At 36.8% G+C, this 16974-nt stretch overlaps 1 protein-coding gene across 13 annotated transcripts in view; it reads right to left on the reverse strand.

Annotated features, from left to right (window-relative positions):
- Nucleotides 1-1825, reverse strand: part of LOC122526011 (protein turtle) — a 215198-nt gene extending 213373 nt beyond the window's left edge. For 11 of the 13 annotated variants that reach the window (XM_043649098.1, XM_043649099.1, XM_043649111.1 and 8 more), the window contains exon 1: nucleotides 1211-1825. The gene's annotated coding sequence lies outside the window, so the exon portion shown is untranslated. The remainder of the gene's footprint in view (nucleotides 1-1210) is intronic. The other 2 variants (XM_043649096.1, XM_043649097.1) reach the window with 2 other exon arrangements.
- Between the last annotated feature and the right edge of the window lie 15149 nt (nucleotides 1826-16974).

Here is a 16974-nt window from a genome sequence, read left to right on the forward strand (position 1 = left end):
AACGTTAACACTATCGTTTATATTTTTTATCTAACATACGCATGTTACGTTGGAAATTTAAAAATATCCTCTTTTTCTCTTTCTCTCTCTCTCTCTCTCTCTTTCTCTGCATTAAAATAAACGGTAAACGTTCTTCCTCGTGTAAATTAGATCTGCGCTAAAAAAAAAAGAAACCAATGTATATCTGCTACATACCAACTTTTCAACCGTAACTATACACAAATAATACAGATGAATAAAGCATGTAAGATTGTTTTAATTTGCCTTAAGATTCTTTTCTTATAATAGATATTTATTATTCGATAATAACGTCTTCATTGGATGTGACATAAATCGTACGTCAAACTGTGAAATATATATGAGTAGAAAAAAATTTCGAAAAATAAAAAAGAAGAGAAAGAAAGCAGGCTTGATATTTTGATGCTATGGTATTATATTAATTCTACATGATGTTTCGTAAGATCAAACAGAAAATAAAGTAACACACGGACAACTACGACGACGACGACGACGACAACGACGACTCTATGAAAAATGTTTGAATGTAACGGTTGGAAAATGCACGATTGTTGTGCAGTGACGTCAAAGATAGTCAGGTGCAGTAAATATGTACAACAGCTTTGAAGACGAGTAGAAGGATAAAAAAAGGGAAAAGAAAAAAGAAAAAAAAAAGGAAAAAGATTAAAGCGCCGGCGGTATCCCGGAGTTTGCCACCTGGCGAATATCCAGACGACGCATACAGACAGTCGATAGGTCGTGGTGACTATTTTCAGAATAGAACGTCAAAAGCTATTATCGAGTATAGGACTTTGAATACATGAGAAAACCCATAACTACTCGTTTCTCCAAAATTATTCCTATCTCTTTCCCTATTTCAAAATGTAAAACGAAAAAAAGGGTCAGCAAAATCGATACTAAAGTTTTGTTTACTCGTTCAAATCGTACAACTCGTTCAAACTTTTCCCGCCTCGCTTATCGAACTACGAATTAAATTTAAAACGAGATTTGATAATCGAAACAAATTCGATAGCAAATTTACTATTAATGTATAACAAATTATCGAAGACTCGATGACATTAATCGTATGATATTTCTCTGTTACGATCGGGCAATGAAATGCCAAAGTTTGTTGAGAAAAATTCTATGAAGATAAAAGAAGTACGTTAGACCAAGATAAACAAAGATCACGAAACATTGAATAAAGACTTACCGGTATGAATCCTTCTTGATATCGATCTAGAACGATTCGTTGCAAGGCTTGTCAAGGAGATGAAAAAAATCCTCGAAATGAAGAGAGAGAACACTTGAGAAAGTTCACGGAACACAAGGAGTACTGTCACTTAATAAAGCATCCAAAGGAGATTAGGATAGTGGTATCACCAATAACTCAAAACATAAAATACAATGATCGTATTATAAATAAAAATGTTCACGTTTTTTCGTTATCAAGCCCATGTAGCTTTAATAATCTAAATCCGTTTGTTCTGAAAACGACGTAATAAGTTTGCGAAGATTCTCACGTGTTTTTCATTCGAACGATAGTTCGTAAAAGGAAACGGACGAGGAGAAAAATGAAGGAATATAAAAAAAAGAAGCCGAAAGGTAAACGGTAACCGGTCGTCAAGCGTTGCAGATAATGAAGGAAACGAGAGAGAGAAAAAGAGAATGTGAGAGAGAGAGAGAGAGAGAGGGGGGGGATAATAAAAGAGAGAAACGAGAGAGAAAATAAGAGAACGAGTATTCGAGTATTCGAGAGCGACGAACGAAGGCAGCAGCAGCAAACGGAGCAACTTCCAGTTCGAGGCTCTGCCGGGTACTGAGGGTACAGCCGGGCTATCGAACGCACCTTCCTGCGCCGACCAATCGGCGCCAACGCCGCGCTCTTTTCGACCAATCCAGTTACGAGACCGCAGGACGACGCGTGGGCATGCTGGGAGCGCGCCACCTCGATCAAAAAAGCCGCACCGACAACGGAACAACCTTTTCTCGATGCACTTTATTCAACCGCGAAAGGAAACGCGTTCTCTTCGTACCTCTATACGTTCCTCTTCCTTTTCTTGCCATTCCCTGTTTTGCCTTCCCTTGCCTTGCCTTGCCTTGCCTTACCTTGTCTTGTCATGTCTTGTCTTGTCTTCAATTGCATCGCATCAACGGAAAGAACTTTTCTCTTCAAGGATCCCTATTTTATTTTAACGTCCTTTCGTTTTTTAAGTCTTTCGAATCGTCTAGAAAATGCACGTGCGATCTCTTAAATTCCTTATCGAAAATACATTCAAGTCGTTTTACCGATATCAAATAAAAACATTTTTCGAATTTACCTAAATACTGTGTTTATATTTTCCAAAGATCCCTTTATTTTATAAATATATATACGACAGAGATATACGATTGGCTTAATATAAATTATTCCTTAACGAGAACGCATCATGATACATCGAATAAATACACGAACGGTTATCCGATCACGAAACATTAATCGACGTTAATACGTTTAGGATCAGCAATCATCGCATTTGCTATCATATAGAAATTATTAACGAGTCTCGTGTATTTTTAATATTCGAATTGAATATATTTGTTTTATGTATAACCCCTGTATACGTTATTAAAGAGATAATATTCGAGGATATAACTTTTTAGTATAACACTTTAACAATTTTTTGCATTTCTTATTATTGAATTTAAATAAGATTACCACATTGATTAATAAACATGTATATTTCGTATTATTCAATAAATTTGATCTAATTTAAAGGCCATAATTTCATCTATATCCATTGGCGATTTACAGATTGCAAGAAGATGAATAACAAAGATAGATCCGTACGATATTCACGATAGTATTGAGTCAAGGCAAATTAACGCTTCTAATTTATAGAATGGTATTGGTCCTATGAGATTGCTCTCATCGCGTAACTTCGTGGTCAAGCAATCCGCGCAAACTGCACTAAGTGTGTGTCACTCTGATCACGCTGATCAAGAGGTACAAAGGGACGGACAGCTACGGAACAGCCCGAGTATCGCTACGGAATAATATCTCCAGAATTTGATTAATTCGACACGCGTATTGAATACGTTCTCATACAGTGGAACATCGAGGAGTTTCCTCTACAATTATTGGCCCCTAGACAGATATTGCACATTTTCATCAACTACTACGGTACGATGAAACATTTCTCGCTAAATAACGTTCGGCGTAAAGAGGTCAGCAAATGAGTGCTTTCCATGTTGTCGCCCACTAGAAAATGTCGATTTTCTACCCCCATACCTTTTCCCACACAATATCGAATATAATACTTTAGCGATGTATAATAAAAATGATCATTCGTTACCGTTCGCCGATGTCCAATAAAATTGAATTGTCGAAAAATAGAAGAAAATTGTCTAAATTGAATATTTATTTATATTTACATACTTCTTTATCTCACTTTACTTAACTCTTACAGCACGCACACGCATCAAGAGACCATGGTATGTAATAGGTAGAGATTATTATCGTTTCAAAGACGCATGTAGTTATAGGAATGATCAAGTGGCACAAAGGGACGTATTCAAAGTACTCTAAGCTAACACCCCGAAGCTGTTCGAAATACTCGAAGCCGTTATTCTCGGGAAGCAATTAATTATCTCGGCCACGTTTGATCTACGATCCTGGGAAAAAAAGGTATTACACTAGCTGTGTAACCTTTTACCTAGCAAAAAGGATATTGTGCTCTAATTAGACGAAAAAAAATTTCACTTCTCAATCTAATTTCCATAGTACCGAAGGTACCGTTCTCCATATAGACTCCTCCAACCTCCCACCATCACCATCATTCATTTTCTTCTTCCTTCTCTTCTCGAATAATCGTTAGCAGAACTTTTCGCACTTTGCTGGATTACCATACTCTTATACCCAAAAAAGAGAAAGAACAAAGTTTGACCTTGATGAAACGCGTTACCGTACCTTGCAAAGGATCTTCTATATTTCTCAGTAAATGACCATCAAACATATTTTTATAATCATACTAATCGTGGAAATAAAATGCTCGTACGTTGAACTCTCTGAATACCGAAAAAAACAAGACGTTAGAAGATACCTATGTATATCCTGATAAATAAGAGCTAACATAATATAACGGTACTACGTTACGCCATCGAAATAGTTAAAATATTTTCATGTAATAATAGTAAGACAAATAAATTAAGTAATCGTATCCCCAATTCTGTTCTCACTTTGAAATCGTTCAATCTAAAATCTGGGTAAAAGGCGATAGACGCCTTATTTGATTCTTTCATCTTGAAAAGTGATCCATCTTCGTTATTACTCTACTCATGATATCTTTGGTAGGATAATAGGTAAGGAAATGCGAGAATAACGTGATCGCTTATGAAAGTCATGGATAATTCGTTCTCTTTGACGTTCAACGATTTAGATCATACTTCGTCTTCAATACTTTCCAAGGGAAACGATCGTAGTACATGCGAGTTGAAGATCGAGACATCGATCTATCTTTACAAAATGAAAAATGTAAGAGTAATATATTCGCATTAGCCTAAATCCTGCCAAACACGATGAAAAATATTTTCCATCGATGCGATCATATTCGGAAAAAAAAGAAAACAAAACGAAAGGAAAAGAAAACAAAAGAAAAATAATAATGCATTATCGGTATGGATACACTAGGTGGAATAAAAGCTCAACAAGTGTAATGAATTAAAAATCGATACGATAATCGTTTTATCGTCTGGAGAAAATTCCGATTGAGAGAATCGTTAAAGAAAAGGAACCGAAGTCAAAATCTCGTAGACCGAAGAAGCGTTTAACAGAGCCGTTTCCTTTAAAGCTTCCTTTCTTTGCTTTCAATCACGGCGAAAGGTAGTTGCGGGCGATCGTCCGTTTATTTCTAGTCCGGGTTTTCTTCGCGAAAAAGGATTTACTTTTCTCCTCGAATCCTTTTTGCCGATACTTTCTTTCCTCTTCGAACAAAAATATCGGATGAGATCGAGCGATTAATTCAACCCGCCCACTTTCTTTCTCTCTCTCTTTCTCCAAATCGAATTATTTCGGATTAGCGAACGCAATCGGATAATTCCTGATGACTTAAGTACATTTCGAGTGTCCATCGATGAGAGTACGAGCAATTATAAATTCAAGCGATTATCGAGGGTCCACGATATCGGTCTCTAGCGATATCTGAACGAGCTCCTTTTTTGTTACCATGACGCAAATGTCGATACACGAGTACCATCGTAATCGTTGATGAAACGATCGCTTATTCGATTTACGCGATTCCGCTAAAAAAAAAATTTATTCTTCGAGCAATGCACTTCCCTTTACAAAAGAACTTACGCTCTCTTAAGTGCACTTAGAATTAAATACACGTCGATAGATACTTGAAAAACTTTACCATTTGAATTGTAGTAATTACGAATAAATGTTCCCCAATTTCTATTCGCGATTTGATAAATTCCGACATATAGGTATATGTTCTTCGATCGTTCAACGTATTATCGTGATACCGATCGTATAGAAAAATTGAAGCATTCTAAAAAGAAGTATTTTTTTTCCAATATTGCGTTTACTGTACAACAAAATGATGACGGGATTCTTTTCTATACGCTAATAATTAAATACGTATCGATAGATGGAGACATTTTTGAAAAAAAAAAAATAAAAATATTTCACGATCTCAATCGCGTCTGAATTAATTAGAAAAAAGTGTTATAATTTCTAACCACGATTAGATCAATCCCGACATATAGGTATATATTTTTTAATCACTCGACGGACTATCGTGGTACCGATCGAATAGAGAGAATCAAACGAATTGCCGTAACGACAACGTTACCGACAACTCAACCGACTATCTCCGCTTCCTCTTCTTTTTTCCATCGAAATCCACCACGTCGCGCCGCCCAGTACCCTTCCAATGCATAACGATAGTCAATTCAATTTGAATCGCGGCCAAACTCGACGGGACAGTTAATTTCGTACGAATGACGGGCTTCCGTGGAAATTTACAGCGCGATTCGCTCGAGCGAATCATATAGATTGGTGCCGATGTTCCTCTTTCTCATTCTCCCATCCTTCTATTCTTTTTTTTTTATTCATCCTTTTATTTTTCGGTCATGGAAAAATCGGTAGAACCGACCGATCAAAATCGACGCGAAGAAATTTATAACGAATGAAATTTTTCCGTAGCTCAATCAACGTAGCTCCATGAGAAATTCAAGTCGTTAACTATTAGAAGATAATATAATTTGACTAACAATAAGATATTTAAAAGAAAAAAAAATCATCGAAAAGGAAAAAGAAAAGACTATCGTACCAGTCCCTCGAATATCCCCAAATCTAACACGAACGTCTTTGGCTCGTCTTTCTACTAAACGTCAGAATCAATTTATTCGTTCATCTAGGAGGCACGCGATTTAGATCGTGATACGAATTTTGATATTATCGTCAGATCCTGTCCACGATCGTATCGAGCGTATACGATATAAACGAACTAAAATTGGATGCTTTACCTTTGACTTTAAAGTTCGCTATGCCACAAAGTCAACGAAGGGAGGAAGAAAAATATTGCCTGCGTCTAAACCAGAAACCTATGGAAGTACATATATACACACACATATATATATAACTATGTATGCGTCGTTCGCATAGAAATACAAGTAATATATGCGATAAAAAGGTGACCGTTACTGTTCCCACCTTTCAACCGAGCTGGTGCTTTTATTTATTCGCAGGAAACGATCGTGGTGAACAGCGATAGCGGGTCGGTCCTTTACCAACCAACCTCCTCCAAGGTTTCTTCAATAAGGACTTATGAAAGGTAACTTTTTACATTGTTTCTTGAAAAAGTGAGTCCTTAGTATGAGGAAAATCATACGATTCTTTTACCTTCTCCACTTCCTTCGACCAACTCGACAAAGTGCAAACCGATAAACGTAGAATTGTATTTGATGTCACTACTAGGTCCAATCTCTACGTAAATAAGGAGCATAGTCACATGTCAAAGCATCAAAGCTTGAGTATATATATATGTAACAGAAAAGAGTTGATCAATTGCGTGCGTGACTATAGGTGGCAAGTTAAAAGAAATAAAATATCAAGTTGAAGTAGAACGACAAGTTATTCTCTTTTTGTATGCAAGAGTCTGTGTTATTTGAAAAAAAGTTAAATGTTAACGAAATGATCGAAACTTTTTCTTCGCGTCAATAAACGTAAAAACTTTCGTATATTTGCGTGATTACTTTAGGTACAAAAAATTAATCGAAAAGTATATCATTGAACAAGAAGCAGTCAAATGGAATTCGAACGTAGGTGTCGTTATACTTCCACATCTACACGCTACACGATGTTTCACGAAGCAGATGGCATTTCGAACTTTGCCGCAACTGTAACTCACCGCTTTACCTACGTAGCCGCCTTCGCGACCGCGAATCGTACCGCCGATAGACGGTAAACTCGAAACTGGATTACGAATCCCGCGGATAGTTGCCACAACTAATAGACACACACGACCCAAATTATAGTCCTTCCTGCATGTGCGAATGCAAAGCTTTTGCATCTACCAATGCTTGCGTGTATGAGTGTATAGATGAATATCATTCCGTATGTGTCGTGTGTAAATGTGCGTGTAACGAGCACGTCAAATCTCATTGTAGTACTTTGTCGCAGTACTTCGAATGATCGACTTCTCACTCTCTGACGTATTTCCGGTAATTTCGTTAAACAGTCGTACCATTCCACTATGGAAAATAAAGTTCTATTCGTCGACTAATTTCTCTATTTTTCTTTAACCCCAAAGGAAATTAAAAGTTCTTTCAATTATTTTACCATCGTTGGTTGTATAAAAGAAAAAAAAAATGGAAATAATCTGATAAGTTAAAACATATAGAGTTTTTATATGAAATTTGAATCGATCCCTTTTTACCTAACGTCGGTACACACGAAGGAATGTTTTTTTTTTTTATTGCGAGCACGAAAAGGGGTGGATTTCTCGACGCACGCGATATTCACATTTAGGACAGAATCGAAGCTTATGTCGTATAGAAAAATCGTTCTCGTTGGTTCGTGAATAATTAAAACGTAATAATATTTACTTTAATTGACGGCAAACCATCGAGACTTGTTGCATGTACAAAATTACACGTCACACACTCGTCGTCGTCGTCGTCGTCCCATCTAATGACCTAGTGAATTAACTCAATGGTATTACAAAGACACGTGAGCTTAACTACGGATAAAGCTCGTTCTTATTTTTGAAAGTAATCTCAGATCAAATACAAGTAATTCGTGTAAAGCTATGCACAGTCAGATTTTCTGCGGATTAGCTCTAAACCTATGCACTTTAGTGAAGGAGATAAAGCGATATCTCTCAGCAATAAATTCCCGTAAATCCGCCGGATAACTCTTTTTCGTTCTTTCCTCTCTTTTTTCTTTTTTTTTTTATGTTTTTTATTGTTTTCTTTTTTTTTTATTTCCTTTTCTGTTTATTTTCCATTCGTGTTGTAAATATCAAAAAGAGACTATAACAGTTACTCATTTTTACGAAATAGTCAAATATATATTTTTTCGGATTAAAATTTGATCGATGATTTTTTGAATATCGTTCACAAACATAAATATTGAATTTTTATCGTAACTGAAATAAGATCGAATTACCTCAAAATATATTATTACTGACAAAATTAAAATACCTCGTCGCGATAAAATCAGTTACCTTTTTTTACAAAGTTCGCTTATTTATTTTCATTTGGTATACTCGATTCAATTGCATTCCGTCGCGTTTGGCAAAGTGAAAAAAATGAGATGTTTTATTGATGCAAAAGTTTAGAAGAGAGAGAAAAGGGAAAGACGGGGAAAAAATTTGTAGCTTCGATCGTGTAGTAATGACGTACGTGACCCGGCGTATCTCCGCGGCCAGATGCACATCGTTTGCGGGGTTATTGTTGATACGCAAACAGTAAACGAGGGCACTACGGATGTGTTTATCGTCGGATTAGCGATTCTATTGCTCGGAGCTTTACCGATTTCAAACTCGAGAAACGAGAACATTGCATACTCCGCACTAAATATTAAAAATCATTGAAATTGCAACTGAGCATTTCTTAATCTTCGTTCGCATTAGCTGCATTCGCATAAGCTATGTCTTATTTTACTTTGATTTTTTTCATTATTATGCATATATAATAACAGATATGAGCTAAAACACAATTTTCGGAAAGGATGTCGAACAGCATAGTCCAAATTTCGTTAGAGCTTTGCTAACGTCTAATGATTGCGGATCGAATTTGTATATTAGAATGCAGCTCAACGAACTGATATCCCTGAAAATGGAAACTGAGAAATTATACTGAATATATTTACGTGGAATATCTGATATATGATGATGCATGCATAACTAATAATAAAATTCAATTAATTATCGATACACGAAAGTCAACAATCACTGACACGAATAATCTGATTAACAAAAATACGTCCACCCTGACTTGTAATAGGTGCAAAAGACAAATGTTTCCGTCTTACTTGAAATGAATAAGTGGGGTAATGCATTGGCAAGAGAGATGGGAAAGAGAGAGAGAGAGAAAGAGAAAATTCTGTGGATGTGAATTTAAATTCACGAGGGATGAACGAAGATGGTCTAATGGTTACAGATCATGTTTACGATCCAGGCACGATCCGAAAGCCTTGGATAACCACTCCCATGGGTATAGCCGAGTCTTTTATGAAACTTAATTTCCCGGATAATTTCATCATTTATTATCGCACCTCCCCCTCCCCTCCCGTTTACATATCACGTTCATAATTTACAGTCTGCGTGCAGTCAGGCGTTAATGGAAGTTTCAGGTACCACCTCGACACTCTCTTTCTCTTTTTCTCTCTATCCTATGCTTCTCTTCTGATGGTTCTTCCGTTTTTTTTTCTTTTTTTATTACTTTCACTTTAGCTCTGTCGATGACAGGAGCATTTGATAATGTCGACGGAAAACGTTGACGTTTCGCTAAATTCAGCAAACGTGTATCTAGATAGTTGTACACACACCCATACAGTTAAATATAAATTTAAAAAAAAGAGGCCGGCTCTATCTCCGATAACGAATGTAACCACGTAAAATAATCACGTCAATATTATCGTCTCGATGAAAACCATGACGCAATAATGAACTAAAAATATTCTATTGACGCGATACGTAATACCTTCATTTTTAGTCGCAGCCTCCATTATTATTAGACTCGCCGAGAAGGTAATCGATCCCTCTTTACCTACGACCATTCACGATTACTTCGATGAAGGTTCTTTCTATTAAAACAGCTACACGCACGCACACACATATACGCACTATACTTTTATCTTTTTTTTTTCTTTTTAACATTGAGATAAAAAACATCATCGCGTCGGAATCGAAGCGGAGAAGAAAAATAACAAAGTCATCTTAATGAAAGTTAAAAGCTCGGCGGTTACTTTCAATTTATTTGATCTTCCGGTTAAATATTATTACTACGGATAAAAACAAAGTAACAAGTAGGAGGATGGAAAGCCTACCGTGCAACACGCACGTTGAAGCGCACCACCTGTCCAATAACGTATTATTCATCGGAAGATAGAGAAACAACGCGACGCTCGGTACACTCGGAGCTTCGTTTACCTTGTCGGAATAAGCAAACAAACATCGTTCGAACCACCGGCTGCTTTAACAATCTGGAAACACTTTGCGCCGTTAAAGTACCGTGACTTCAACGATCTTCAGACACCATCTGAAAAGTTTCTACTAACGTTGAAATAAAGTAATAGAATACATTCGAACTCTCATTAACCCAATTCGATCTTGATTTTTAATCCTAATGAGATAATTAACAATAAATTATACAATTCCTATCTGAAATCTCTTAAAAGGAAACTATGAACTTTATGGAAAGGTGTAAATCTCATGGGTATATTGTCAAGCCTTGTTTGAAACGCTAATACTTGCCCGGAGTAACGTAGTCTAGTAGTTCGGTGTTTGTAACGAAGAACATATACATGTTACGTGTGCGAGTATTGCTTCGGCTACCCTCTCCCTCTCCTCCCCCCCGTTATTTCTCGGCAAGTCCATCCTCAACTACAATGCTCGTTACAGGGTCGGTCGTTCGGTCGGTTCGCATGTCGTATTTGTACTACAAATCCTCTAACCTCAAATCCCCATCTGCAGCATGCAACAGCAAACCCTAATCATGGCCACACGAGTGATCCTTGATCCCATCAGTCCCCTCGAACGCCTGTCCTCTACCCTTTTCATCTAGGAATAGCGCGAAACGCTTCATTAGTTTTCCCAATTTCTTGCTGTCATAAACTTTTGTTCGGTAACTCTTGCTAACATACGAGTAACACTATCTCAACCTCTCTATCCCTGTCTCTCTTCCACTCTCTTCCTATTTCTATCTTCTCAGTCCTAAATCCAATATACGTGCGTGCGGAAAGCGTAATGAGCCTATCGGTATGCGTCGATAAACATACACAGCCGAAGATGCAAACGTATGCAATCAACGAGCCGACTAAACCGGTAAATTAGGAATCCATTAATAGAAATCTAAGCACAAATGTAACATCAACTGAATAACGTTTTATCTCTTTAGAGCATCATAAATCTTAATACAACCCTTTTATCTCTACTTAATGGAATAGTGTCGATTGTGAAAGAGAATGCTTGAATCAAAGCTTTCACTCCAACGAATTAGATGTTACCTACTAGTCGAGAATCGTAACATTCGAATAGGTATTAAGGAAATGGTCTGCGTGTGTCGTGCTATAGAATGTTTGAATTTTATCGCGAGGTACAGGAGAATCAAGATATTCTATACAACGGTACTCTACGGTCAATATTCCGGTCGACGTCGGCCGTTCTTCATATTTATTTTAAGATCTGCACTGCTTGCTGAATTAATTCGAGCGAGTATTTACTTAGGTATATTAATAAATATCTCGGCGAAATTCCACAAGCCTCGTGCACATACATACAAAGAGATAAAGATAGAAAGAGAGAGAGAAAGAGGGAGAGAAAAGTTGATTCTTTGTTATATACTCGTTAATTCAAATATCGGTCCATTTAAATATTTTAGATAATCATTTAGGTCAACATGGATATCGACCAAACTAATACACAGAAATAAAAATATTGAAATTATTTTCATTTATAAATTAATCACGCACGCACATACAACTTCTTTCCTAAATACATATACCGTATTTTACTTTGTCAATTGAATAACGAAACAGTGTCGCGACGCAGTAGCCCACGATTCTCTTGAAAATAGAGTGACGAGAGAAATATAAACGAATCCATATTACGAATGTATGTATTCGCAAAGTTTTAGACATTAGGCTTGAAAATACTCGCGAACGTCTCGGTGTCCCCGCGTCAGAGTGTATTAGGGTGGTGGAGAAAGGGAAAGTTAGAAAGAGAGAGAAAGAGAGAACATTTTCGTGGAGTTAATGTCTACGCGTACTATGAGGGCTTACGTCGCCCTCCCGAATATTTATTAACTCGCAACACGCTGCTGCAGCAGCAGCAGCAGCGGTAGCACCAGCAACACCAGCTACAAAATTTCCGACTGTTCCTACTACTGCGAATTTGATTCTCCCTTTCTCTATCTCTCCACTAGCAAAAGTGGCCGAGGTAGTACGAGTTGGAATTAACGGGAGAATAAATTGTCCTATTCGGCACGAACCCTTCATAACTCAGTGGCAAAATTAGCATAAGATCAATATTGCTTTTTCCCTCGTTCTCTTCCCCCTCTACCCCTCCATCTCCAACCCAACCCCACTTCATCCCACTCCACCCAACTCGTCTCCTCCTCCTCCTCTCCCTCCTCATCCTCTTCCTCCACTCTCTTTCTCTATCTCTCTTTTTCTCCACCCGCACGAGCTATGTCACCAACGAACCTATATCTCTCGTTCTCGCATATACTACATTGTAGATATACCTATATGTGTGTACACAGCTTGTTTCTCTTTCTCTCTCGGTTAGCCACCTACTACCTACCTATTTGATGCGTTTACAATGACCTGGAAAATTGCGAACACCAAAGGCCCACAACGTTCAGCAAAATAATGCTCGATGGTATTTGGGTAGAAGTACCCGAGATATTACCTACAGATTGCTGCTTTGTTTGATGCCTGTGTAATCGTGACGCACACGCTCGCCCAACTTCTATAGAAATTGTGTGCGTTTTCAGCCACGGTAACTAGCTATTATGTAAACGCAGAGGGCGAATTAATATTCGAATATCCAAATCGTTCGAGCCGGCTTTGAAACAGTTACTTACTGGAATATGTGTGTATATATAAATACACTTATACGTAAATAAAAATGCACATAAGTATATTCATATATCTCTCATGTGATTTTTTTTTTAAACATTCGGCTATGCAAATTGTTATCGAATTTAAAGTCAGACGAATGAAAAAGTATATAGAAAAAAGAAAGAAGAAAAAAAAAGAAAGATAAATTTGGTCAAAGATAATAATAAAGAAAAAAACATACTGTATAAATACGTAAACGTATTCGGTAATACGCCAAAGGGGACAGAATTGACGTAGGGTCCATTTTGCAATCGAAACATGTATATGCGCTGCCTCTATTTACAGAAAACGCACGAACGATCAGTGTCCATAACGAACTATAGCCGACGGCTTGTAATATCTCAACCCGACAAAATGGCCGAGATAAAGAGGGAAAAAGGGAGACACAAGTTAGTGAAGAAAAAAAAATATACAAAATGTTATATCTGAGGTGAGGTAGCTCAGAGTAAAGCGTAGGTATCTACATATATATATAGGTTATTATCGATCAGGTTCCTTTTCGTCATTCGTTGGAAGATGTTGTCCATGACGATTACGTGAAGTTACGGTCATTGAACGGATTTATTATCTAAATCGAAAGTCCTAAGGTGTGAATCGGAAGGCGGAGGAATAAGAAAAGTGATGACGTTTCCAGGTTCACGTAAGCGAGCACGATCAACAACTTTACTGTGAAGCCCGTAAGTAAGTAAGTAAGTACGTACGTTCACGAGAGAGTAGCCTTTGGATCAGAGAAAGATGAAAGATGAAGAGAGAGAGAGAGAGAGAGAGAGGATCTCGAGTAAGTACGTATTTTGTAGTAGACCGTGAGGTGTCCACGTGACCGGTTGTGCTCTCGGAGTGGAACGCGGAGGTCAATGCTTTCCGTCCAAGGCCAAAGGACCGAGAGAAGCAAGACTCGAGTGGGAACTCGGATACCCGGAGTACACAGCATCCAACATCAAGGCAAGCAATGGCCAACCAAGAGGAGAAACCACCGATCTCAGTTCCTTCTCTTTCTTCTTCCTTCCTCTTTCCTCTTCCTCTTCTTCTTCTTATCCTTTTTCTTCTCTTCTTTCATCTTTTACAACCTGCTTTTTCTCTCTTTCAAGCCATCGAGGTTAAACGAGATTCTCTCTCTCTTTCTCTCTCTCTCTTTCCCCTCTCTCTCTCTCTTAATTCTCTGTCTTGTATCTTTCTTATTCGTCCTTTCTCTTTCTTTCTCTTTCACTCTTTTCATCTTCTCCGTTAAAGAGAATTTCTCCATAGAGCGTTACGTAGTCGAGAACATCGTGGCATCACAGGGAATCGGATTTCGACTCCTGCTGATCCGAAGCATGAGGAAGCTTTTTTATGAGAGACCAATGTTACCGTGGATTGCAACAACCTGCTATGCGCCTCGACGTTCTCGACCATTAGCCTAATAAGAAAGAGAAACATGTGTTCCCTCTCTCTTTCTCTCTGCTACATTGTAATTTTGTTAATATCGACCAGATTCATATCCATATTTCATTTAATCATTCTCGTGATAAATAATAACGATAATATGTTAAGGAAAATCTAGTATTGTGCTTTCCAAATTGACGATAATTGCATTTGTTCGACAGGTATTAACTATTTCAACGTTGAACAACATAAAATCGCTCGATTTCCCTCTTGACATTCACTCTAGCGATCTAACGGACACGCGAAACCATAGATGCAAACCGCATAAATATCCATTTGCCACAACAAATTCGATTGTCGAATCAATGGCCGTAAAACGGTCGACAAATCGCGCGAGAGAATTACGAGATCCTACGCGAAGCGTGCAGGAGGACGAATCCTCTCGTTATTATCCTTGGATTCTTTCAAACTGGTATAAATATCCATTCCTTACGGGAAGGGAATAAGGTTGTATTTCAACGTAATGCGAGATTTCTTGTGGATGTTCAACAGGTACCGAATCCACGATTTCTACGTAATTAAGAACTATTACATTCATTTAAACGAAAGAAATATTAACAATCGAATTTGTTGTGTGTATCACATAAAAAAGAAAAAGATATGCAATTTAATTAAATTCATTTCCAAATAAAAATCGCATTAAATTGGTATAAGTTGTTCTTTCGAGAGAATCAAATAATTTTTGTTTGTAAAAGGAAAGTATCAAAGGTCGAAGAAATAAGAACGTAGGATTGTCGGTGCCAGGACGGCGCCTTAGAAAACTTTCGCCGAACGTGTAACATCGTGGACGCTCTTAAATGTTACACACTGAAAGGAGGAAAAGTTTACACAGGCCAAGTTCGACAAAGTTCGACTTATTTGCTTCCGTGCCGGATTACCGGTTAAACGGTCGTCTTCATAGCAAGCTAATACAGACGACCCCGTCCTCTTCTTTCTTCTTCTTCTCCATGCAAAAGGGATAGTATCGGTGGCGTCGTCGGCGTAAGGACACAACTTTTTATCTGATAAACTTGCTGAAAGCTTCGTGCCACTTAGAAGAAAAAAAAAGATGTTAAAAAAACATCGAGACAGCGTGAATCGAAAACGTGTATACTAAGAAAGGGAAAGGAAGATAACGATTACTTTAAAAGTAAATAAGTTTTGTCTTATTCTGGCTCATTGTTTGTTTAATCTTGCATTTAGGCTAACAATGAATCTAAAGATTAATAATCTCTAAGATTATTATTATTATAAATAAATTATATTACTAAACTCTCTTATATTTAAAATATACGATTATTATATTTTTGACAGATGTTTTGATAAAATTTTAAAAAATTATATTATATATTTTGTGTATAAGTATGTGCCTTCAGAAATGCATGCATGTATATATGTGTTTTCAATAATAACAATTTAAAATATTCTGATGCAAGAAAATTGAAGAGGATTGAAGTTAAATCCCACGACGATCACCTATAACAAAAATAAAACTATATTAATCATACAATCAATAAACACAATCATAAAATACAAGTCGCCAAATTAGCAGATGCACTTTTATAAGTTTAACTCCTTATTTATTTTTACCAATTTCTATTTCACGTTGCATAAAGTTAAAATTAAACGCGTGATTTTATATTATATTAATTAAGAAATTATTAATTAAGAAATGGAAAAGTTTCAAATATTACGTAACTAAAAAAAAATAAAATCTACTTTAATAAATGTGTATTACTTTTATATACCGCGTCTTTTACAAAAAAAAATATTCCAAATATATAATATTCGATCAAAATTAAAAATCTTAAAGACAAAAAAGATAAGACAAATTATTGTGATGTTTAACGAACGTTAATTAAGTTTAATATCTAAGAAAACACAAATCTAAATAGTTTTGACTCTATAAACTAACAAAAAACTTGTGCATCAAGAATAAGTTTGGCGTAACAAGGAGATGGAATGGTCCATCATCTCCAATTACAATTACAAATTAATGACGAGCAACAAAATTATACAATAAAATATAAAAAATGACTAAAGAGCTATTCTCGAAAAGTTCGAACTTGCTGTTGAACCTTTGAAAATAACTCAATAGTCTAGTAGTTGCCCTCTTGTGCCACAATTAAGTGGGGGCCTCTTCGGCATTAGCCTCTTCGGCATTTAGCCTCTTCTTTCTTCATTCCCTGAAAACTGCATTGGACATTTTCTACGTGCGAGCAAGATAAAACATTTTTATACTA

Source organism: Polistes fuscatus, unplaced genomic scaffold (genome assembly GCF_010416935.1).
Source record: "Polistes fuscatus isolate 324 unplaced genomic scaffold, CU_Pfus_HIC Scaffold10, whole genome shotgun sequence".
NCBI classification, from domain to species: Eukaryota; Metazoa; Arthropoda; class Insecta; order Hymenoptera; family Vespidae; genus Polistes; species Polistes fuscatus.